Raw genomic sequence first — 25,538 nt, 5'->3', positions numbered from 1 at the left:
CAACAGCCAGAGCTGAGCTGATCAAAAAACAGCAACCAAGAACTTGGGTTCTCCCAAGTGGGTGCAGGGACCCAAGAACTTGAGCCATCTTCTGCTGCTTTCCACGCCCTTAGCAGAAAGCTGGATTGGAAGGGAGCTGTCAGGTCATGAACCAGCACCCATACAGGATGCCAGCACTGCAGGCTTAGCTTATCATGCACAGCGCCTCCTTGTGGTTGCAAATGCATTTTCCTAGCTAGTTATATTTATATTTGTTGTCCATTTCCATTTGTTCTACTGAGAATTGTCTATTCAGGTTCTTATGCCATTTCTTTACTTGATTGCTTGTTTTATTGTTGTAGACGTCAATCCTTTGTTGGATAAGGAGCTTGCAAGAATCTTCTCCCGTTCTGCCAGATGTATCTCCACTCTTGATTTTTCCTTGGCTATGCAGACATTTCTACATGTGTAGAATTGTGTATGATTTAGTTATTCTGCTTTTGCTTTTATTGTCTGAACTTTTGGAGTATTATTTGAAAAATAGTCACCCTCAACATTGTTTTCAAGTATCTCTCCTACATTTTCTTCTAGCAATTTCACAGTCACAGGCCATGAATTTAGCTATTGGGCCTAGCTAGAGATAATTTTTATAAGGTAGGTATCTACTTTTATTCTGCATATTTACTTTTAGTCTTGCCAGTAGCATTTATTGAAGACTTATCTTTCTCCAAAACATCCTGTTGGCACTTGTCTGAAAAACCATTTGCATGAAGCTGACAGGGGAACGTGGGCTCCCCTGCTGGACAACTACTTCCATTGGAAAGCGTGGGTCGGGTTGGGGGCAGATCAGAATAGGCAGGGCTGTTACACCTGTGGGCCTCATGTGGGCTAGATAAGGGAAGGGCCACGGTGGGCTGACTGTTCCGACTGGTGGAAGCAAAAACTAGAGTGGGTGAGGGTTGGTTGGGCTAGCCGCAGTACTAGCTGGCAGAGGCTGGCACTTGGAGCTAATTCTGTAAAGTCTAATGCCAGAACTACCTGGAGAGTGCATAATCTGGGAGTGAGTGTGGCCTAGAGGGAAACAGTGGGCACCTCCATCGGGGCTACCACTCTCATTGGACAGCACGAACACCAGGACAGGGGCAGGGGTGGCTGTACAGAAGGGCACCTGCCAGTAGGTGTGTGGGCTGGATAGTAGGTTGGTTGGGTTGAGCTGGTCTTCAATGCCCATCAACACGTGCGAGAGCTAAACAGGATGTGGGACAGACTTGACAAGCCTGCGGTGTGTACTGGCAACCATGGGAACCAGGGTAGGGGGCAGAACTGGTGGGGGTTATGGGGAGTCACCCCAACCAGGCTGCGGTTCCAACCAGTTTGCGTGAGGACCAAGTATGAATTGGGCAGAATCGAACTGGACTACAACACCCGTTGGTTCACGAGGAAGACAGGGCTGGAAACAGAACGAACCCAGTAATCCCAATGACCAGCATGAGCATAAGCTGATTGGTGTGATGGATGGTGTCGGACTCTGTACTAGCAAACTCGCGCAAGAATCAGGCCTGGGATCATCTCAGACGAAGTTTCTTTGGAGATCCCGCCAACTGAACTGCTGATTTTAGAACCCCATCCATGCAGAGACTGTTAGCCAGTGGATTCTGAAAAGGGTTCATTGCGATTGGAACTGAGATATTGGCAGCAACCCAGAACTGATGAACAATCAAAACTGTATGAGGAGACTCGCAAGATGGCCGACATAGGAGGAAGACTGTGAGAGAGCTCACAGACAGAGAGGGCTAGAACGCGACAAAAGCGTAAGTGGAGCAGCATAGAACTACAGGGAGAAGAACGTGAAGTTCCCTGGACAGTGTGGAACCAAAAAAATCCACACAACTCGGAAGAGCAACCAGGGAAAAACAAAACAAAGGGCAGGGAAGACGACTTTCCGCTCCTGACCTGCTGAGTCACCTTTGAGGGCAGACGCTGAAAGGCGCAGACTGACCCGCAGACGCTGTGGCCGTGAGGACCAGCGGTGATTGGGACCCGCTGGCATCTGCTCACCCTGGTCACCAGGACCCACCAGGACCTGCACCTGCTGCGGACACCAGGACCCTGAGTCATCAGGACCCGCCGGCATCCGCCCACCCTGGTCGCCAACCCCCGCCAGGACCGCCGCAGCCTCCAGGTTCCATCCGCCTACACCCGCTGGGACCAGCAACGGACGCAGTAGCCGGGAGACGCACCTGCGGCGAGGGTTCCCACCAGAGGAAGAGGCAGACTGCAAGAACCTGAGGTTTGAGTGAGTTGGGTGGGGACAGTGGTGGGTTGGAGGCTTCGGGAGTTGGCCCCCCAGGGGCATGCACAGAGCCTGAACACAATTGGTGCTCGTCTCCCCGCCCCTCCCCCCCCCGAGACTCCAGCGTCTAGAGACACCAGGCGAGTGCCTTGAAACTGCCAAAACTGTGTCTAGGAGAAAGGCAAAAGGCACACTGAATACTCCCCCGTGCCTTTGCGGTCTGGCACTCAGCTGGGCGGTGCTATCCCACAGGAACCCAAGCACGCCTCTGGGCTGGGCAGTCCCCTGCAAGCGCTGGAGTGGGCGGGCCTGCGCAGGAGGCACTTCCAGAGAGCACCTGGAACACCCCACACCCTATAGTCCCGTGCTTGGGAGACGAACCAGGAGAGCACTGCGGACCCGCGTGCAGGAGGCGATCCCAGAGAGCACCTGGAACCTCCACGCCCTGCAGTCCCTGTCACTGGGGCCACACCGAGAAAGCACCTAGAATCCTCCGAGCCCTGTGATCCCGCGCACAGGGGGCGTGCACAGAGAGTGCCTTCACTCCCCCACGCCCTGTGGTAGCATACCTGTAGGGGACGAGCTGAGAGTGCACTTTGAATTCGCTGGGCCCTGGAAGTGGCGCCCTGAGGTCCAGTGTTCTGGAGACGCACCAAAACTGCCTTGAAAATTCCCACACCCTGCTACTCCACGCCTGCAGACTCCGATCTCTACAGGATAGTGCTTGGAGACCCCTCAGCACACTGGTGCCCAGGTCTCCCAAAAAAGAAACACTAACACAATGGGAAGAAATACCAGAAAAGGTAATGATCCAGATGAGAGTGCCAACACCCTACCAATAAAGGATCAAAAGCCAATGTCTATTTCGGAGATGCAAGATGAAGACATAGAAGATCTACCAGACAAGGAATTCAAAAAAATAATGTTAAAATATGTCAGAGACAATGAGAAGAATTGGGAGGACTTCAAGGAATTCAAGAACCACATAGCCTCAGAAATACAACAAATGAAAAGTAAAATCCTTGACTTAGAGCACAAAATTGAGAGCCTAACCAACAGAACAAATACAGCAGAAGAGAGGATCTCTGAAACGGAAGACACACAAAACGAACATACAGAGTTCATTAAACAGCTGCAGACAAGTCTGAACAAAGCCAATAAGACCATACAAGAAATGAAAGACAACCTCAGAAAATCAAATATTAGGATTATTGGCCTTCCTGAAGGAGCGGAAAAAGAGTCAGGAATGCAAATGGTGCTCAACGAAATTATACAGGAAAACTTTCAAAACACTTGGAACATGAACCCAGCCCAAATCCAGGACGGTCAGAGGACTCCCAGCAGATATGACCCAAAGCGATCTTCACCCAGACATATGGTGCTCAAGTTCCACTCCAACGAAGACAAAGAAAGAATCCTAAGACAAGTACGAAGCAGAGAAAAGATCACATACCGGGGAAAACCAATCAGGATCACTGCTGACTTCTCTGAAGAGACTTTACAAGCAAGAAGAGAATGGACAAAGATCTTCCAAATCCTGAATCAGAACAACTGTCAACCAAGAATATTGTACCCAGCAAAGATCTCATTCGTATTTGAGAACGAAATCAAATACTTTCACAGCAAAGAGAAATTAGAAGAATATGCCAGCACAAAACCAGCTCTACAAAATCTCCTTAGAAATGCACTAAATCCAGAAAAAAAGGAGGTGAATCATAAGCAAAGATGGCAAACAGGAAGATCTCCCCACTAAAGTCCACACAAGGAAGGGCAATTACACAGATATCAACACCCACAAAAACAAGTATGGCAGGGCAAAATCACAACCTCTCAATTTTAACTCTTAACACAAATGGCCTGAACTCACCAATCAAAAGGCATAGATTAACAGAATGGATTATCAAACAGCACCCAACTATCTGTTGCCTACAAGAGATACATCTAACCAGAAGAGATTCGAGGAAGCTGAAAGTGAAAGGTTGGAAACAGATATTTCATGCCAATGGACGAGAAAAAAAGGCTGGGGTAGCTGTCTTAATTTCAGATGATGTGGACTTCAATCTGACACACATCAAAAAGGACAGGGAAGGACATTATATATTGGTGAAGGGACTGATCCATCAGGAAGTAATTACCATTGTGAACATATATGCACCAAATTCAAACGCACCTAGCTACGTGAAGCAATTACTCACGGACTTAAGGGGAGACATAGATATGCACACAATAATAGTGGGTGATCTTAACACCCCACTAACAACAATAGACAGATCAACAAAACAAAAACTCAACAAAGAAACAACAGAGCTCATACAAACAATAGAACAACTGACTTGGTTGACATTTATAGAATTTTTTTACCCTAAGGCCACAGATTATACATTTTTTTCAGCAGTGCAAGGCACCTTCTCCAGGATCGACCACATGATAGGACACAAAGCAAACCTAAATAACTTCAAAAAGATAGGAATCATACCATGTACCCTCTCAGACCACCACGGAATGAAGCTGGAAACGAGCAATTCAAAATGCCCCAGGAAATACAGAAACTCTTGGAGGCTGAACAATATGCTGTTAAACGAACAATGGATCAGAGAAGAAATTAAAGATGAGATAAAAAAATTTATGGAACCAATGAAAACTCTGACACAACATTCCAAAATTTGTGGGACACTGCCAAAGCAGTGCTACGGGGTAAACTCATCGCAATTGGAGCTCATGTCAAGGCCCAAGAGAGGCGCCAAATACAGGAACTAAACACACACCTCCAGGAATTGGAAAAACAACAGCAGAAGAGCCCCACACACAATAGGAAATAAGAAATCATCAAAAAAAAGGGAGGAAATCAACCAGATAGAAATAAAAAAAACCATACACAAAATCAACGAATCAAAAAACTGTTTTTTTGAGAAGATAAACAAGATAGACACCCCACTGGCCCGACTGACAAAGAAAAAACAAGAGAAGGCAAGAATTAACAGCATCAAAGATGAAAAAGGCAACATAACAACAGACACCGCATCCATTAAGGCCATAATTAGAAATTATTACAAAGCACTGTACTCCAACAAATCAGAAGATCACCAAGAAATGGAAAAGTTCTTAGACTTCTACCACCTGCCAAAACTTAGCCCAGAGGCAACAAATGACCTGAACAAACCCATAACTGAAGTAGAGATTGAATCAGTGATTAAAGATCTCCCAACAAAGAAAAGCCCAGGCCCAGATGGCTTCACTCCAGAATTCTACAAAACATTCCGAACAGAACTGACCCCAATCCTCTACAAACTCTTCAAAACAATAGAAAAAGAGGCAACCCTTCCAAACTCATTCTATGAAGCCAACATTACCTTAATCCCAAAACCAGACAGAGAACTAACAGAGAAGGAAAACTACAGACCTATCTCTTTGATGAACATTGATGCTAAGATTCTCAACAAAATCCTAGCCAACAGAATTCAAAAACACATCAGACAGATCGTTCATCCAGATCAAGTAGGATTCATCCCTGGAATGCAGGGATGGTTCAACATTCGCAAATCCATAAATGTGATACACCACATCCAAAAACTGAAAAACAAGAATCACATGATAGTATCAATAGATGCAGAAAAAGCTTTCGACAAAATCCAACACCACTTCCTACTAAAAACCCTAACCAAGGTAGGCATAGATGGAAAAATCCACAACATAATTAAAGCCATATATGATAAACCCAACGCCAGCATCATACTGAATGGAGAAAAGCTGGAACCCTTCCCACTGAGATCTGGAACAAGACAGGGATGTCCACTTTCTCCACTACTATTCAACATAGTCCTAGAGGTACTCGCTGAGGCCATAAGACAAGAAAAAGAAATCAGAGGAATCCAAATGGGAAACGAAGAAGTCAAACTCTCACTATATGCCGATGATATGATTCTTTATGTAGAAGAGCCAAGAGACTCAATACAGAGACTGCTAGAACTTGTACGAGAGTTTGGTAGAGTGGCAGGGTACAAAATTAATGAACAAAAATCAACAGCCATAGTGTATGCGAACAGCCCCAAGATAGAAAAAGACCCCAAGATAGAAAAGCAAGATACCATTCAAAATAACAGAGAAAAGTATGAAATATCTGGGAATAAATCTAACCAAAAATGTAGGAGACTTATTTGAAGAAAACTACAAACCACTTAAAAAAGAAATTGAACAAGACCTCAAAAGATGGAGTAACATCCCATGCTCCTGGATAAGTAAAATCAATATCATTAAAATGTCTATACTGCCAAAAGCAATATATACATTCAACGCAATCCCAAATTGCCCAAAACATTCTTCATGGAACTGGAAACAATGATCCAAAGGTTCATCTGGAAGCACAAAAAACCACGGATAGCTAGAACCATCCTGAAGAACAGAAAGTTAGCAGGGGGAATCACAGTTCCGGACCTCTGGACATACTATAGGGCAGTGGTTATCAAAACAGCGTGGTACTGGCACAAAGATAGAGAGGAAGATCAATGGAGCAGAATAGAAACACCAGAAGGAAACCCACACAGATACAGCCAAATAATCTTTGACAAAAAGACAAACGACAATCCAGGCAAATGGGAAGGTCTGTTCAATAAATGCTGTTGGGACAACTGGTTGATAGCCTGCAGAAACAAAAAAATAGATCCACATCTCTCACCATACACTAAGATCAGATCTAAATGGATAACAGATCTAAACCTACATCCAGAAACCTTCAAACTTTTGGAAGAAAATGTTGGAAACACACTGGAACAGTTAGGGGTAGGCCCTCACTTCCTAAAAAAGACTCCAAATGCAGTAGAAATCAAGACCAAAATAAACAATTGGGACCTCATCAAACTAAGAAGCTTCTGTACAGCTAGAGAAACAATCAACAAAGTAAAAAGGCAACCCACAGAATGGGAGAAGATCTTTGCACACGACATAGGTGATAGAGGGCTGATCTCCAGAATATACAAAGAGCTACAAAACAACCAAAATGTCAAAACAAACAAGCCACTCAAGAAATGGGCACGGGAAATGGGCAAACACTTCACAAAGGAACAAACCCAAATGGCAAATAAACATATGAAAAAATGCTCAAGTTCCCTGGCAATAAGGGAAATCCAAATTAAAACATCAATGAGGTACCACCTAACGCCAGTAAGACTGGCCCACATGAACAAAAGCACCAACAACACTTGTTGGCGAGGCTGCGGGGAAAAGGGATCCCTACTCCACTGCTGGTGGGGCTGCAGGCTGGTACAGCCCCTATGGAAATCAGTATGGAGAATATTCAAACAACTCAAATTCAACATACCGTATGATCCAGCAATAGCACTCCTAGGAATATATCCAGAACACTTGTTTTATGAGAAACCAACATGCACTCCTATGCTCATAGCAGCACAATCAGTAATTGCAAAAACATGGAAGCAACCAAAATGCTCATCAACAGAGGATTGGATAAGAAAGCTATGGTTCATCTACTCCATGGAATACTACTCAGCTATTAAAAAATACAAAATGCAGTTCTTTGTGGCCAAATGGGCCAAACTGGAAACCATAATGCTAAGGGAAATGAGCCAATCACAAAAGGTTAAATACCACATGTTTGCCTTAATTTAAGATGATATGATGTTATGTATAACATGTTATGTTTTGAATGTTATATGTTGTGTATAAACTAAAATTGAAGTATAGGTGAGGTGGTCACAGAAGGTGGCTGGGAACTCGCATTTACTTTTAACATATTGGTTACTCATTACTATGTCAATTAATTCCATAATGATGTAAATTTTTGCTGATGGTATGTTGGAGCTTTCAATTGACTGGGATGATACTCTGCTGGCTCTGTCTTCAGACCAGAGAGGGTATACCTAAGAAGCCGTTGAACTTGACGGAACAATAAGATGCTGGACTCTATGTTTGGTATACGCTTGCAATGGGGGAATCTCAACTGAACTTGAGCTGTGGTTATGCAACAAGGTGGAGGAATCCACCATGGTGGGAGGGTTTGGGGAGGGGTGGGGAGAACCCAAGTATCTATGTAACTGTGTCACATAATACAATGTAATTAATGAAGTTAAATAATAAATAATTTTTAAAAAACTGTATGAACAGGACCCTCAGAGCATGCCTCCTGTTGGGGATCTGGGATGGGTGGGAGGTTGGGTCGGGCTTTTCCCTTTGTTTTTTTCCCTGACCCCAGATACAGGGTAAAATGATATTGCTATGGAAACAATGGTATTACCCACTTTCAAAAAAAAAAATTTGCATGTATGTACTAAGATAACAAACCAGTCTGCAACAAGTATTTATTGTTATCTTTTCAATATGTTTATTTAAATTGATATTTATAACATTTTGCTTTAGGACACAGTTTAATAAGCACATGGATTTCCCATCCCTCTCGCCAAGTTCTCACTGATTTCTCCTCTAGTTCACAATGGGTCTTTCATCAACAGTCATAAGTCCATCATGCTGCCATTGAAGTTTCTCCCGACAATGTAGGAGTGGACAATGTCAGAGGATCCAGCATCCTGCCATCAGGACATCTGGAGCCATTTCCCTGGGAGTCCACCCTTGTTCTGTATGCACAGAGACAGACTGCTCTCTGTGTCCACCTTTGAACATATCAATCTCTGCTACACTTCCATTATGCATCCCCTTAAATACAGAGCCAGTGTCCACAGTCCACAACAGAGAGAAAAACAGTAAGCTTTGATCCACATGAAGTCAACGAACACACAACGAAATACCAATGTGTCGCTAGAGTGCTGAAAACGAGTGTCAAAGACCTCATGCAGGAATCGGTGCCAGCGCGTGGCCCATGTGGTGCTAAAGGAATTACAATTGAGACTAGAACGTCATTACTCATGAGATGTAGCAATAACAATGATAAAAGGGACATTAGCAATCTCAGGTGTTTACAAGCAATCAGTCTCATGGATGAACGACTAAGATATCACATCCTACAAGAAAGATAACTAGGACATGCGAAAAGGCAAAGCTCACAGGAAAAATTGGATTTGACACCAGAAAATTGCAAATTGAAACAAGACAGAGCCATTCCCTGAGAAGATAAGCAAAGCATCCCCTAGCCATGTTAGCATGGAGCATCACCAGGGCACAATCTCTTAAAATCAAAGATATGCCTACCTTCATTCCATAGTAGAGGTGCATTCTGTTGATTTTCCCTGAGTCCTGGCAGGCTGGTCTCTGCTGCATCCTCCCATTGCGCGGTTACATGTCCTTGTTCGTTCTCCTCTTTGCTGTTGTTGTGTAGTTTTTGCGGCTGTTATTTTATATTAAAGCAAACATATGATATCTGACCTTTTGCAATTGGCTCTTTTCCCTTGGAATAATGGTCTCCAATTAGGCCCAGTTGACTACAAATGATTGTATTTCATTCTTTCTAATAGCTGAGTAGAATTCCACAGCCCAGCTGAAGCACAGTTTCTTTATCCAGTCCTCTGCTAACGGCATCTAGGTTGCTTCCATGTTTTTGCCATTACTGATTGTGCTGTAATGAACATAGGAGTGCACGCTGCTTTCTTGTGTCTCGGATCCTTTGGCTATCCACAATTGCTGCTATGCCTTATTGTCGATGTTTATGGTCACAGGCTTATAGCTATAAGTGGCTCAACTGATACGAATCTGAGACACTCTCGGTGGAGAAAAGGCGCCTGCTACTGGCCACCATGGAGAACCACAGCAATAAAAATATCAAAAGATAGTCCTTACTGGATCATAGAATTTAGCGTTTTCTGGGCCAGTCTGATTACATTGCACATTGATTATGGCATGCTAATTTTTCTCACACATCCAAAAGCACTGTTCCCCATTAAGCAACCTAATCCAGTCATGAGTCACAAATTAGTCTCCTGGATGAGAGCAAACATTTCAAGAGTAACATAAATTTCTTACTCCTTAACAAAATCAAAATATGATAGAGATATGACTTTTTATGCTTTTGAACATGAAAAATGGATGAAAAAACTATAAAATGTAATATATATGTCAAAACTAATAATTTATTATGAGCAGTTAATAATTTCCCATTATTTTCACAATTCGTCAGAATTCAAGAGTCAATAAAGAACGGGAATCTCACGTCTCAGCTGTCAGGATAAGGACCAGTTCTGATGCACTGGGTCTCTGTCTCCTGATAACTAGATCACCTCTGGAACTGGCTTCCTGCCTTGGTTCCTAAGGAACCGGAGCTGGGTCTCCGGATGAGGTCCTCAGCAAGCAACTGGGAAGGGTCTTTCCAGGGTCTCCTGTGCTTTCCCGCACCACGTCCGCCATTTTCCTCTCTGAATTCCAGGCCCTGTGTCTGTGCTGGGAATGATCCACAGGTTGTGCAGTTAGTCTCGGTGTCCTGGAAATCTGGGATGAGAGAGACAAGCCCTTTGGAGGACCCCAGAGTGGAGTGGTGTCCCCACATGGTGAGTATAGACCCAGCAGTGATTCTCAGCTGGCGCCACTCATGTAGACGGGACCTGCACACCAGCACGCGTCCAGAAGAACAATGGCATTACATCCTTTGGCCGGGAAGGGGTGAAGAAGACCGCGCAATGTCAGTGATCACTTTGCCAAAAGACTGTGTGTCGCCAGAGACTGGTGTGTGCTCCTGGAATAGGAGAACGGGAAGGAACTGCCTGAACGTGCTGGCTGTGTGTGGTGGCTGTGCAGTGACAGGCTCCTGAGGTAGGCTGACTGGGAGGTGTGTGAAACCATTTGGTTCTGGCGCTGAGATCCCCAACTGCAGATGAGCATATGGACAATACTGTCCAATTCCCTGAGAACCCTGCGAAGTACAGTGCAGGTGGATCCTGTATTAGTTTCGTAAGTGATGTTCTGTTTCCTGCGTAAGGTTGTGGGCTTCCTATTCCTGCTTTGAGTGTATGCTTCACAGGAGGTTTAGGGGAGAGTGAATTCTAGGAAGGAGATTGTGGCCCTGGGTGATGGTGTCCTGATGTGTGATGGGAAGTAGCTGTTATGCATTCCTGGTTGTACCTTACTATGCTCTGTGCTGTTCTTTCTTTGGCCACATTCAAGATCTTCTCTTCATCTTTAGGTTACATTAACTTGGTCATGATTTGTCCTGAACAGTTTCCTTTGTATCTATTTTGATTCAAGTTTTTGAGCAAGTTGAAAGTGTAAATTTAGGTTTTTCACAATATGTAGGGAGCGTTTCACAATTGTTTCTGCTCCTTTATCCTCCAGGATTGCAGTTCCAGGTGCGCAGGCTTGCATTGTGAATTGTCACAGAAGGTTCTAAGTCTATTTCCATTTCCCATCTCCCCAGCACAGAGACTTGAAAATACCTATGATCTCTTAGGATGACATTACTTCCTTTTGCTGTTTTGTATCTGTTCTTAAGCACCTCCTTGGATTTCCTTTAGAAGCTGGGATTATGGGGCAGTGTGTTAGGCCCCTGTGTACAATGTCAATATCCCACGAGAGTATAAGTTCAAGTCCTGCTTATTCCACTTCTGATCCCACTCTCTGCTAATGCAAAATGGAGACTGTGGCAGATGGCCCAAGCACTTAAGCTTCTGCCACCTCTATGGGAGGACCTGTCAGAGTCTCCTAGTTTTCTCCTGTCCCTACTCTCAGCTGTCATGACCCATTCAAGGGGTGAACAGTGGATGGTGGAATCTCTCTGTCCTTGCTTTCTTGTGACGATTTCTTTACTTTATCTGAAAGGCAGTTACAGATAGAGATGGAGAGGCAGAGAGTCTGCCATGTGCTAGTTCTCTCCTTAAATGGCCCCAACAACCAGGGCCGGTCCAGGACAAAGCCAGGAGCCAGGAGTGCATGCACGGGCCCGAGGACTTGTACCATTGTATGCTGCTTTTACAGGTAAAACAGCAGGGAGCAGGATGGGAAGTGGAGTAGCCTAGACTAAAAAATGGTGAGTATATCAGAGAGAAGCTTAACCTACTACATCATGGTACCAGTTACTCCTGCCCATGGGCAGGAAGGTCACATGTTGGGGGGAAAGAGACCTCTTTCTCGTTCACTCACCTTCTCTCACCTTCTCTCTTTTTGTAATGCTGCCTTTACAAATAAATAGAAATAATTTGCTACTTGAAAATTTACACTTAGGGCCTGGCATGGTAGCCTAGTGGCTTAAGTCGTCTTGCACACTCCGGGATCCCATATGGACACCGGTTCTAATCCCGGCAGCTCCACTTCCCATCCAGCTCTCTGCTTGTGGCCTGGAAAAGTAATTGAGGATGGCCCAAAGCCTTGGGACCCTGCACCTGCGTGGAACACCCACAAGAGACTCTGGGCCCGTGGTTCCTGGCCTCCGATTGCAGCTGCTGTAGTCATTGAAGCCACTTGGGGAGTGAATCAAAGAATTGAAAATCTTCCTCTCTGTCTCTCCTCCTCTCTGTATATCTGCCTTTCCAAGAAAATAAATACAATCATTAAATAAAACATAATTTACATTTAACTGCTGTACTTTACATCCCTGGCAGTCTTTCCATCCTTTTCCCTGCACTGACAGCCCCTCCCCATTTACTTGAAGGCCTATTGGCCTACTGAGCAGGTACCATGAAGCGCTGGTGATGCTCATTCCTGAGGGCCTGGTTTCCATCCTGGCTGCTCCAAGTCCAGTTCAGCTCCTTGTCAGTGCATCCTGGGAAACTGTGATCATGGTGCAGATGCCTGGATCCCTGTCCCTAGCAGGGGAGACCTGGATGGTGTCCAGGCATCAAGATGTGGCTTAACCCAGTGCTGACCTTTTCTTTGCAATTGAGGAGTTAACCATCATGTGAAAGAGTCTCCATTTGTTCTCTCCTTGTTTTCCAGCTAGATGAAAACAGAAAATAATCTAAAAATCTAACACATCATGGCATGCTGACACTAACGTTATGCACCTGAAGATATTCACAAATGGCTCCCTCATCTCCCCTGCTACTTGGAACATATGGGAAGTTAGGTTTGTTTGATGAATCACAAATTGTAAACTGTGGTTTTCAAAAATTTGAGATTGTTTTTGAAAAAACATGAATTTATTTTATGGGAAAGGCAGATTTACAGAGAGAAGGAGAAAGAGAGAAAGAGGAATGGTCTATTCACTGTTTCACTCCCTAAGTGGCTGCGATGGTTAGAGTAGAAGCAACCTGAAGCCAGGAGCTACTTCTGGGTCTCCGCCATGGGTGCAGGGTCCCAAGGCTTTGGGGCATCCTTGCTTTCCCAAGCCACAGGCAGTGAACTGGATGGGAAGTGGAGCAGCAGGTGCATTAACTGGTGGCCATATAGGATCCTGGCAAGTAGAAGACAAGGATTTAGCTGTTGAGCCATGGTGTCAGGCCCCAAACTTGCCATTCTTTTTGCTTCCTCAGAAGAGTGATTTTGCTGCTCTGGGTAATTCCCTGACTACTTTCCAACTGTAAGCTTGGTGGTGGGTGTTTGTGTAGTGGTTAAGATTCCACCTGAGGGCCCAGCATGATAGCATAGCAGTTAAAGTCCTCACCTTGAGTGTGCTGGGATCCCATATGGGCGCCAGTTCTAATCTCAGCATCTCCACTTCCCATCCAGCTCCCTGCTTGTGGCCTGGGAAAGCAGTCGAGGATGGCCCAGAGCTTTGGAAACCTGCACCCATTTGGAAGACCCAGAAGAGCCTCCTGGCTTTGGATTGGCTCACCTCCATCCTTGCGGCCACTTGGGGTGTGGGGTGAACCATTAAATGGAAGATCTTTCTCTCTGTCTCTCCTCCTTTCTGCATATCTGCCTTTCCAAGAAAAATAAATAAATCTTTAAAAAAAAAAAAAGATCCCCTGTGAAATCGCCACATCCTGTATCAGATGCCTGGATTTTAATGGAGCAGCCAGGACTTGAACTAGCACCCATATGGAATGCTGGCATTGCGAGGCAGTAGGTTAATCCACTAGGCCACAGTGCCAGTCCCAAAGATGAATTGTTTTTAAGGATTAGTTTATTTTAGTTGAATGTCAGCATTACAGAGAGATGGATAGACAGGAAGAGACAAAGGCAGAGTGCGACGGACCGGCTCGGCCGGGAACAATCAGTCCGATGGAAACAGGACCCCGGGAACGGTGGCAAGGATTCGGCAAGTGACAAACAGACACGACAACTCAAGGCAGTTATGTCTGAGTGCATTTTGCAAAAGCAAGGCATCAGCTTATATACAATAGATTATTGCAAAGGGACGTTTTCCTTGTTTATTCATGTGGTTATATTTCTACAAGTAATTATTCCAGGGAGGTAAGCGGGTCTGTCGAAAAAAGATTGTTCTCGAATAGCCTGGTGACAGACTGCAGTTGCTGTTTCTTGTGGATGCAGTTTGGCACTAGCTACAGTTTTAATCATTAAGCAGTTAGCTCTCATTGTGTTTTGTGCCTTACATTGGTTTTAATATTAACTTGTCTATTTTTCTTAGCTTTTTGTATGGCTTTTTAAGCTATAGATTTCTACTATAATCTTCTTTTTAGGAATTCTCAAAAATAGTTCCAGGTAGGTTTATTAAAGCTAGTGACTTAATAGTTTTTATCTCATACTGCTTGCATTCCTTGTCCAGTCTCCTGTCAGAAGGCTTCATAGAACTATAAAAAAACATTGAGCCTTTGCCGCACATAAATAGTAGTATTCCAGTCATAAAGATAAGAGCAAAGAGAATATAGCCAGGAATGCCAAGACCACTAGAGATGCAGCTGAGTCCAGGCGGCATCCTTCCTTGAAGCTTCCACCTTGGCCTGGCGATTTCTCATGCAGGCTCCACTGGAGGTGGCGTGACACTAGCCCGTTCCCACACACTAATGCTAAGCCTGATCCAAAGCCTAATGTGTACCTGTACCCATATCCTAACCCTGAACCCTGACCTGAAACCTGACCCTGAATTCTGACCCTAACCCTAACATCCATAAGTCTGACCCTGACATTGACCTTAAGCCCTAACTCTAACCCTCATCCTCACCCTGCCCAGAAACCCAACGCTAACCATCTCTTGGAACAACAGCTCACAATTTCTGCCCCTCAAACTGAATGTTTCAGCTCTGGCATGGTGGCCTAGCTGCTAAATCCTTGCCTTGCCTTGCATGCTCCAGGATCCCATCTTGGCACCGGATCCTATCCCAGCAGTGCCACTTCCCAGCCAGCTCCCTGCCTGTGTCCTGGGAAAGCAGTCAAGGATGGCCCAAAGCCTTGGGACCCTGCACCAGCATGGGAGACTCACAGAAGCTCCAGGCTCCTGGTTTTGGATCGACACAGCTCTGGCTGGTGCGGTCACGTGGGGAGTGAATCATCGCATGGAAGATCTTTCTCTCTGTCTCTCCTCCTCTCTGTATATCTGACTTTCCAGTAAAAATAAAATCAATCCTTCAAAACAAAAAAGGAATCCTCTTTCATTCTTATTTCTCACACATTCAATACATTTGTAAAGACAAATTTTAAAAACTATTTTTTAAAAACGAAGTTTTGTGGTTCTCTTTGGCCAACCCTGGGCTTCTCTCCGACCTGCCTGCCTGCCTAGCCCCCTCCAGCGGTCCTGCCTGTCTACCCCCACCTACCTGCTCCCTTCCCATCTCCGGGAACATCTGCTCACCTGGGTTCCTGCCTCCACTCTTGCTGCCACTGCCGCTGCCACTGCCACCTCCACTGGGATTCCATCCAGTCACCTCCTAGGTGCTGTGCTCCTGCTGCTCTGCTCTGCGAGCCACTAGAGTTTCTTGAGAAAGCAAGGCCACTAATCCACTTGTCCTGGTCATGACAGCCGCCTCAGGGTGCCCAGGCAAGGGAAGGGCTGCTTGCTGCTACCGAGGGGCAGGAGCAGGAGGCTGGCGTCTGTCAGGCCGGTACCTTCCTCCCTCAGCCTCCCCCACCGCCAGACCCCCCAACTGGACTACCCCTCAGGTGGTCCAACATTTGCGTGCACTTTTCCCCAGCCAAGGAATCCCACAGTTTCTGCCACCGGCCAATCGGACCACCTGGCCCCCACTTTTGTGAAGTTCTCCTGAGCAAAGGCAGGAGTTGCTGGAGTTTCTAGATCCGACCAACCGACTCTCTGGCCGCCCTGGCCTGCTGGGCTCCCTCCCTGCTGCACCCTGCTGCTCCCTGCCCACCTGCCCACCTGACTGCCTGCATGCATGCCAGGCTGCAGGGTCAATGGCTCCCTGGATCCCCTGCTCGGGCCTATTGCCTGCTTCCGTGTCTCTGTGCTTGGCCCGGAATGGCACAGGGCATGGGACTGCCTGTGTCTCTGGTCAGCGTGTGCCAGTGTGTGTGCTTCACTATGTGCGGGGTCAGGGTTTTGATAGCACAGCCACCGCCGACTCGGCCATCACCCGATCATCACCTGGCCATCACCTGGCCATCACATGGCCATCACCAGGACCACCCACGCCTCAGGAGAGCTGTCCATGGCTGTTAGAACCAAGTCCCACGGCTTGTCCATCTTGTCCTGAGGTCGTGCGGCCGCAGAGGGCAACATTGAGGCAGACAGGCCAGCCTCCACAGAGGGGCTGCTGCCAGAGCAGAAGAGGCAGGTGGGTTGTCTGTCTGTCTGTCACTGTGTCTGTCTGTCTGTCCGTCCACTGCTTCCACCCTCAGGCCTCTCGTCGGCAGGTCCGACACGTTCGGCCGCTGGTCCCCGAGCACATTCTGAAATCCCTCCACCTGCAGCCTCCCTGGGCTCCCTACCTCTCCCTAACTCTAGACTTAGCTTTAACCTTGCCCTAACATTAATTCTACCCTTCACCACACCCATTGCCCTGCCTTACTCCCACCATGGTCCTGAACTTGACCCTGACCCCGATCTTGACCCTGACCCTGACCCTAACAGAAGTCCACCCCTAAGTCTAACCCTACATTTAGACCTTAACCTTACCCTAACCTTAAGTTTCCCCCTAAGCACACCCATCTCCCTGCCCCAAAGTCTACCACACGCAACCCTAGCCCTAGCCCTAACCCTAACCCAAAACCAACCTGAACTTGAACCCTATCCCTAAATGCGTACCCCAGCCAGTTCCCACACACTAATGCTAAGCCTGACCCAAAGCCTAATGTGTACCTGTACACATATCCTAACCCTGAACCCTGACCTGAATCCTGACCCTGAATTTCGACCCTAACCCTAACATCCATAAGTCTGACCCTGACCTTGACCCTAAGCCCTAACTCTAACCCTCATCCTCACCCTGCCCAGAAACCCAACTCTAACCATCTCTTGGAACAACAGCTCACAATTTCTGCCCTTCAAACTGAACGTTTCAGCTCTGGCATGGTGGCCTAGCTGCTAAATCCTTGCCTTGCCTTGCATGCTCCAGGATCCCATCTTGGCACCGGATCCTATCCCAGCAGTGCCACTTCCCAGTCAGCTCCCTGCCTGTGTCCTGGGAAAGCAGTCAAGGATGGCCCAAAGCCTTGGGACCCTGCACCAGCATGGGAGACTCACAGAAGCTCCAGGCTCCTGGTTTTGGGTCTGCACGGCTCTGGCTGGTGCGGTCATGTGGGGAGTGAATCATCGCATGGAAGATCTTTCTCTCTGTCTCTCCTCCTCTCTGTATATCTGACTTTCCAACAAAAATAAAATCAATCCTTCAAAAAAAAAGGAATCCTCTTTCATATTTCTCACACATTCAATACATTTGTAAAAACAAATTTTAAAAACTGTTTTTTGAAAATGAAGTTTGAGAAAATCAAAATGGCGGAATAGGGTAAGGACACATTTAAATGGACGGAAAACCATTTAATCAGGTTTAAGCAGAGAGGACATATTTCAGGAAATAGGAGAGGACAGAACAACAGCAGAGGGGTACCTGGAGATTGACAGACACAAGAAAGCAGCGTGCTCAGCAGTGTGGTGTTGCAGTGACTGATACTCCAACATGGGGATCTGAACTCCTCCAGCAGCTGGAACTCCACCAGCAACCAGTTGGGGAGGGACTTTCACTGGGAGCTCTGGAGGTGAACCCAGACAAAGAACTGTCCATCCTGCTGGTCCATTTGATTCGACCAGGAGCAGAGCAGCAGATCTCCGACAGACAGTGCAAGAACAGAGTGGATTTCATAGACCAGTCAGCCCCCTAGAGCCGAATTGGGCACGATTTTTGCATAAGGAGGAAAGGGCAATGGAAAGGACTGAGCATGCACTGAGCTGGGAGTGAACTCATTTTTGACTCGGTGAGCTGCAACAACATGGCATTCTACGGGTTTCACCCGGGGCAGGTCTGGGTAACCTTCGGATCGGACGGCAAGCAGATCAAGAACTGTACTAGTGGTACATCAAACGCCACTTTGTACACTGTGGCAAAAGTTTAGGACTGCAGGGGACAACAGTGAACTGTGCATTTGCTGAGCTCATCAGAACTCACTGAGTGCTGTTGATTGCACTGGTCCTGCAGGAAAATAATATCAACTGTGGCATCGTACGGGTCTAAATAAGTCCGTGTGGCACCCAGACCTAACGTCCAACAGGTTCCGGCAAGATCAGCACCAACAACAACCTAACTACATAGGATACCTGGTGTCTCTCTAATCCTAGGACCTGCTCCAACCAGAAGTGGGAGAAAGGTTGCAGAGGCAACGGTGCAGCCTCAGCACAGTATCACAGGAGGTGGAGAGTGGTGAGCCAGGAGTTGGGTCCATGGAGTTCTTGGTGGAAATCTGACATAAAAACCCAGACCTGGAACTCGCTGGAGGTTGTGGCACAAGTGGCTGCAAGCAAAGAGTTGTGTACCAACTGCAACAAGTAAAATTGCATTGTAGACCTGTGGGTGACACAGCTTAGAAACCTGCCCCAAGGAGAAGACTGTGCTAACCAGAAGTACAATGATCAAGAGCAAAAAAAGAGACAAAGGCACAATGAATATTACCGAAAACTCCCCTGCAAAGGAGCAAAACCCTATGCCAATCTCAGAGTTAACTGAGGAAGACATTGAGAAAAAGGGGGACACAGCATCCATAAGACTCATTTCAAAGATTCCGATAAAAAATGAGAAGCTCATGGAAGAGTTCAAAGAATTCAAGGAATCAACAAAGCAAATCAAGGCTGATATATCAGAAATTAAGAACACAGTAGAGCAAATTAAAAGTACAGTGGAGAGTCTCCATAATAGAATGAAGCAAGCAGAAGAAAGAATCTCAGAATTGGAAGATATTTCCTGTCACCAGGGGGAAGTAAATGAAAATCTGGAAGCAGAGCTGGATCAGGCCAAACAAAAGAATTCAAGAATTGAAAGACACAATTAAGAGGTCAAATCTAAGAGTTATGGGAGTCTCAGAAGGTGCAGAAAGAGAAACTGGTTTTACAAATATATTTAATGAAATAATAAAGGAAAATTTCCCTAATCTGGAGAAAAAATTGGGAAACAAGATCCAGGAAGGGCACAGAACTCCCAACAGGCTTGATCAAAAGCAATCTTCACCAAGACGTATGATGATCAAGCTCTCTTCAATTGAACATAAGGAAAAGATCCCTAAATGTGCACGTGAAAAAAATCAATTGACATATAAAGGAAAACCAATTAAGCTCACAGGAGATCTCTCACAGGAAACTGTACAGGCAAGAAGAGAATGGAGTGACATATTCCAGATTCTAAAAAGAAAAAAATTTTCGGCCTAGGGTAACATATCCAGCAAAGCTTTATTTCATCTTTGAAAATGAAATAAAATTCTTCCACAGTAAAGAAAAGCTAAAAGAATTTGTCTCTTCCAAACCTGCCCTACAAATGATACTTCAAGGTGTTCTCTTGACAGAGAAGAGTAATAGCACCTACCAAAACCAAAGGCAAATGGGAAGAAGATCCCAGTAAAATGACAACAGAAGACTGAGCCAATGAACAACCCATTCATAAAATGACAGGACCAAAGTACCATCCATGTATATTAAACTCTGAATGTAAATGCCTTAAGCTCAATCAAACTTCATAGATTAGTAGACTGGATTAAAAAACAAAACCCATCTATTTATTATCTGGAGGAGACACACTTCAACAAAGATCAGAGGAAACTATATCACATGGGTTTTGTTGCTTTCTGTTTGTTTCATCTTTTCAAAACACTTCCTTCTGATTAAATCATTCAATGACTCGTAGATCATGCAGTGGCATCATTTTCTTCAAGAAGGTTCTTGATTTTCATTTCTTCAGCTTCATGTTAGTCATTTACTAGCATCTTATTTAACTTCTTGGTGTTGTTCATTTCTTTTTTCTCCCGGGTGTTTACTTTATTTTGTGGCTCTTCATTTAAGGGGATGTATAGTAGCTGTGTAATGGAGACAAAGTGTGGGCAGTGCTGGGGATGCGGGCTGGTGTGCGGATGGCTCCACACCTAGCATGGATCTAGCAGAGCAGAAAGGGTGGGCCAATGTCCTATAGATATAGATCTGGGAGATTCACAGGGCGTGGGCCATGGTGGCTCTGGCTTCACGTCCTACTTTTGCCTCAATTTGTGGCACTGAACACACTTGCAGGCGCAGCAGTGCCTTCTTCACTTTGCCAATGGTGTTCGAAGCGAATCCTGTATGCATTGGCTCCCGGCTGAAGCACCAGTTCCACCAGGAGCATCTAGAAACAGGAAAATAAGGCCATGACCTGGGGCATCAACTACCTGTTGTGCGGTAGGTAGCCTCCCAGAGCTCAGCCAGCTGAATGAAGAGGGCATCCTGGGAGTGCATCACCATGGAAGATTTTCGGGACATCCAGGGACTGCATGAGGAAATCATTGCCTGCTCTAACACCATGTCCCACTGTTCTGAAGAAGCAGCCATGAGAAAGGAGATGGTGAAACGGATGGTGAACCTGATGCCTGATGTGCAGTTATTTGGTGGCGTTAGCGCAGGTATTTATCTTCCCTCCAGCAACATAGACTTGATTGTTTGGAAAGTGGGCATGTCCTCGTTTGCAGCTGTTGGGGCAGTCATTTGCAGATGCACAGTATGGTGGAGACATGCTCCATCAAGGTCCTTTACAAAACCACAGTATTGATAATTAAACTTACAGTTCATGTGGGTGAAGTTCAAGTGGATAGCAGCTTGAAGATAGATGGGCAGCAGAGGCCATCAAGGACCACATGAAGAAATATTAATTGCAGCTTTAATTGGTTTTAGTATTGAAACAGTTCCTGCTTCAGAGGGACCTGAATGAGTTTTGACAGGAGGAGTCAGCTCGTACAGTCTCATTCTGATGGCCGTTAGCTTTCTCCAGCTGCATCCCCAAATTAATGCCCAGAGACCTAATGAGAACCTGGGGATGTTTCTCATAGAATTTTTTGAATTTTATGGAAAAAATCTTAATTACTTGAAAATTAGTATTAGGATATGTGGGGAGAAATGCAGTTGGGTCGGATGGCATGGGTGTGTGATGAGCACTGCTCCTCGGTTTGCAAGGCTGCGAGTAGTTTCTGGAAGCAAGGCAAGGCCCAGCAGAATGTCTCTGGTCACCTCATTGCTGCCTCACTCCATTGCATGGACACTCAATCACCTCTCTGATGTTTCATAGAATTCTCTTGAGGGTGTTTTCATTGTTTTTCTGCTAATGTGAAGTGATTCCTGTAACTGGAATAACACCTCAAATTGATCAATCATGTTATGATAAAAACATCTTTAGCGACGTAAGGCTATGACACACAGCTAAAAGTATATAATAGCACAATTGAGCCCACAATGTCTCCAAACATCCTGCTATGTGCCCACTTTTGTCCTGAAGCTTGCCCTAGTATAAGTAATGTTTTCCTGAAGAAATGGCTTGATAATATCTTGCAATTGATGGCAATAATGGAGGTACAATGAATTTGTTTACCATGCGCCTTGAACTGTTACAACACATGATATGACACATTTTAGTTTCTCACCACAGAGAGCCAAAAGTATATGGGGCATCTTCTAAAGGGAAATAAATGTGAAACCCCTGAAAATGGCTTACAATCTCTATCTTATATCAGCACTTATTTGTAGGGAAAAAAAACAGTTTATAAAGATAAAAGGAAGTTTCTTGTAAAGGCCCTCTGTTTGTAGATTGGCTGAGTTGCCTTGATCCCTTTCACTACCCTTTAACAATAGAACAAAAACCAATTGAATCAGCACTAGGTGAAGGTGATGGTAATTAATGCATGATTTGATTATAAGATTTAGTAAAGAATCTGTCATATGCTTTTATAAAATCCTTTCATTTATGACCTTTTAATTCTGTACTCTTAATATTTTAAGCAATATTAGTTAGTTTGTGTTTAGTAAAAACTGACTTTGAGTATAAGTAAACCACTTGTCGCTATGTAACCGCATGTACTGCCAACTGTGGAGTTCCTGGCTTCAGCCAGGTGACTGCAGGTTTCAATGAGTAATGGTTTGTTGAAAATGTTTTCTATAGGATTGTTTCTTGTATTCTTTTAACCATGAAGTAAAAATGAAACAATTGGATATTGTGCAAAAGTTTGTGATGATTTGTGTATAAATAAAGCAGGCAACGTTTCTGAGTTATCCATTATGAGCATCAAACCATAGTGGGCCACGTTCTTATCTCTTTTTATCATCTCGCCGATCCACACATCCTTTGCAAGCTCTCAGTCAGCCGGAGCTGGTCTACAGCAAGGATAAAAGAAGGAGATGCCTGTATCACCAAGGTCATGAAAGCCATGACCATGGGTGCAATCAGGATGCTGTGCTAAGGAGTCCCTGCTGCTGGAAACAAGGTTGGTAGGAACTCCTACAGCTCATGCAGGTTAAGTGAAGTATTCAATTCACCTACATTGTGCTCTGTAATTTTTTTCTTGCGGGTACCTGGGGAGGGAAGGGGTCTAAAGAGGCAGACAGTCTTGTGGGAGACTAGCCAAAGTTTTATTTCCAGGGTTTCTGTTTTCATATGTTAGGCAAAGCAACAGTTAAACTTAGTTCAAATAGGTTAAACTTCTGCAAAACAGTTACCGGCAACAGGTTAAATTAAGTTAGGTTAAACTTAGGCTATGTCACTTGGATTAATCAAAATAGTTCAAATTCAGAATTTTGTCACATGAATTAATTGGTTGGTCATTTACATTTCTCATATGGGCAGGGAGTTCCAGGAAAGTTAATAAAGATATTCTGATCTTGGGTATAGTTTTGTTCTAGGCTAATCTATTAACTTCAGTACCGATGCTTATTGGGAAAGCATGAAAGCACCTCCAAGGTGTTACTAGGGAAAAAGTTACTCTGGGCATGGGGGTCCTCTGCCTCTTTCCCGGAGTCTCTGCCCTCTGAGCCAACCTGTAATTCCACAGTTCTCGGTCATGTCATGCCACCACTTACCTGATCCCACCCGTACTTATTTAGAAAGTACTTTAGGAAGGATCATGATTCACTAAAGTAATCGTCTACCACAAGTGGGTCAAGGCCCAGAACTGGAAGCAAGGTCACCCTCCACACAGGTGCCTGACTCTGTCTTTCCAACCCCGGCTTCTCTCTTCAACTTCTCTGCACCTTTTTTGTTGTCACTCTCTGGAAACAACATTGATTCAGACATGCTATCTTTTACCACATCTAGTGCTTACCAATTCAGTAAACAAGTATTGACTTCTTTGATGGCCAAATTAACCACTGTCTAGCTGACACCCCATAGCAAACCTCAATCCATGCCTTCTAGAATGATGATCATGGTAACCAAACATCAGACCAGGTTCACCATACCTCTGCTGACTCTTGCAGTGGCTGCAGTTGCTTGTAGATAAGCTGCTGTCAAAGGAACTACCTCATTGAATGTCCATCACTCATCATCCCTGGCCATCACCTCTACTTCCTCCACCCCGTGGTCCAGTGTGCATCTATTGTAAGTGGCATAACAGCATGAAATTATCCATGAAAGGCTCTCATGCCTATTTGGAAGTTTCGAGCAGCAGAGGCAGTGGGTCCCCTGTGGGCAACTGGGGACACACCAGTACATCTGGAGGAAGAAAACACAGACACACACACACAAATGATAGCCTGCCTATGAGCCTGAGCAGACAGTGGCTCTGCTTTACCCTGTACCCTAGCCTGTCCAATGGCCTTGGTGCCCATGGGGTCCCAGAGCAATGCCAGCATGTGAGCCTGTGGCTGGAACCACAACAATCACTGTTCATGTCTATGTGATGGTGGCATTGGATCCCAAGAACAACATGTGCTCACCTGTGAAGCATTATAAGGCATGGACGATATCTACTCTCATGTTTGGTTTGAAACTTTGGAACTGTTTTTCTGTATAAATATTGAAAATTACAATTTGTGCAATAACTTAGATTTTAAATTTAATTTCATATTTTCACACGTTATATTTATTTTTTATTCATTTATTAATTATTTTTATTACAAAGTCAGATATACAGAGAGGAGGAGAGACAGAGAGGAAGATCTTCCATCCGATGATTCACTCCCCAAGTGAGCCGCAACAGGCCGGTGCATACCGATCCAAAGCCGGGAACCAGGAACCTCTTCCACGTCTCCCAGGCAGGTGCAGTGTCCCAATGCATTGGGCTGTCCTTGACTGCTTTCCTAGACCACAAGTAGGGAGCTGGATGGGAAGTGGAGCCACCCGGATTAGAACTGGCGCCCATATGGGATCCCGGGGCGTTCAAGGCGAGGACTTTAGCCGCTAGGCCACACCGCTGGGCCCCACACGTTATATTTAAAAAAATTTTTTTTCTTTTTAAAAAAGTCAAGCTCAGATCCTTTGTCAAGTTGCATTTTCTAAGATGGGTTCATTGTGTCAGCTGTAGTCAAATGGGTATTGTAAGAGGTGCTTGGAGGCTTCTGTTTCACTATTTTACTTTTGATCAGACATGAAGCTAACTGTCTAGAAGCTTCTGCGGCCTTCAGCCCCAGAGCTTGGGACAGGGTGTCCAGATCTCATCCTGTTCTGACTGCAGTTCTAGCATTTTGATTTTACTCTTTCAACCTTGACAGAAAATCCAGCATTGAAAGTGCCAGAAGTATTTTTTTTAAAGATATATTTATTTTTATTGAAAAGTCAGATACAGCAATCCAGTCAACCGTAACCCCAAGAGGAACAAATGGTCATTATCCTGAAGTCCATCCGTTAAGCTGAAGACCTATATCTCAGCTTCCCCAACAATATGTTATCCTAAGAAACATATGACAAATAAAAACCTGGGCACACTTACAAATCTGTAGACATTCGTCTTTCCCTGGCTTTTCTGTCCACATTGCATTATTGTCAGGTCTCACCTCTCCTGGAACTCTCGAAAGTACACACATCAGAAATACAAAGCATCTTAGCATTAACATCTTCACTGTCCTGCCCAAGCAGTGAACAGAGGGTGAGGACTACAG

At 45.1% G+C, this 25,538-nt stretch overlaps 1 pseudogene; it reads left to right on the top strand.

Annotated features, from left to right (window-relative positions):
* The first annotated feature begins 20,946 nt into the window (after positions 1-20,946).
* Positions 20,947-24,341, top strand: LOC101534035 (terminal nucleotidyltransferase 4A-like; annotated as a pseudogene).
* The last annotated feature ends 1,197 nt before the right edge of the window (positions 24,342-25,538 follow it).

Source organism: Ochotona princeps, chromosome 20, assembly GCF_030435755.1.
Source record: "Ochotona princeps isolate mOchPri1 chromosome 20, mOchPri1.hap1, whole genome shotgun sequence".
In the NCBI taxonomy this organism is placed as follows: Eukaryota; Metazoa; Chordata; class Mammalia; order Lagomorpha; family Ochotonidae; genus Ochotona; species Ochotona princeps.
Note: the sequence above shows the minus strand (reverse complement) of the source record. Positions and strands in the feature narration are given on the sequence as shown.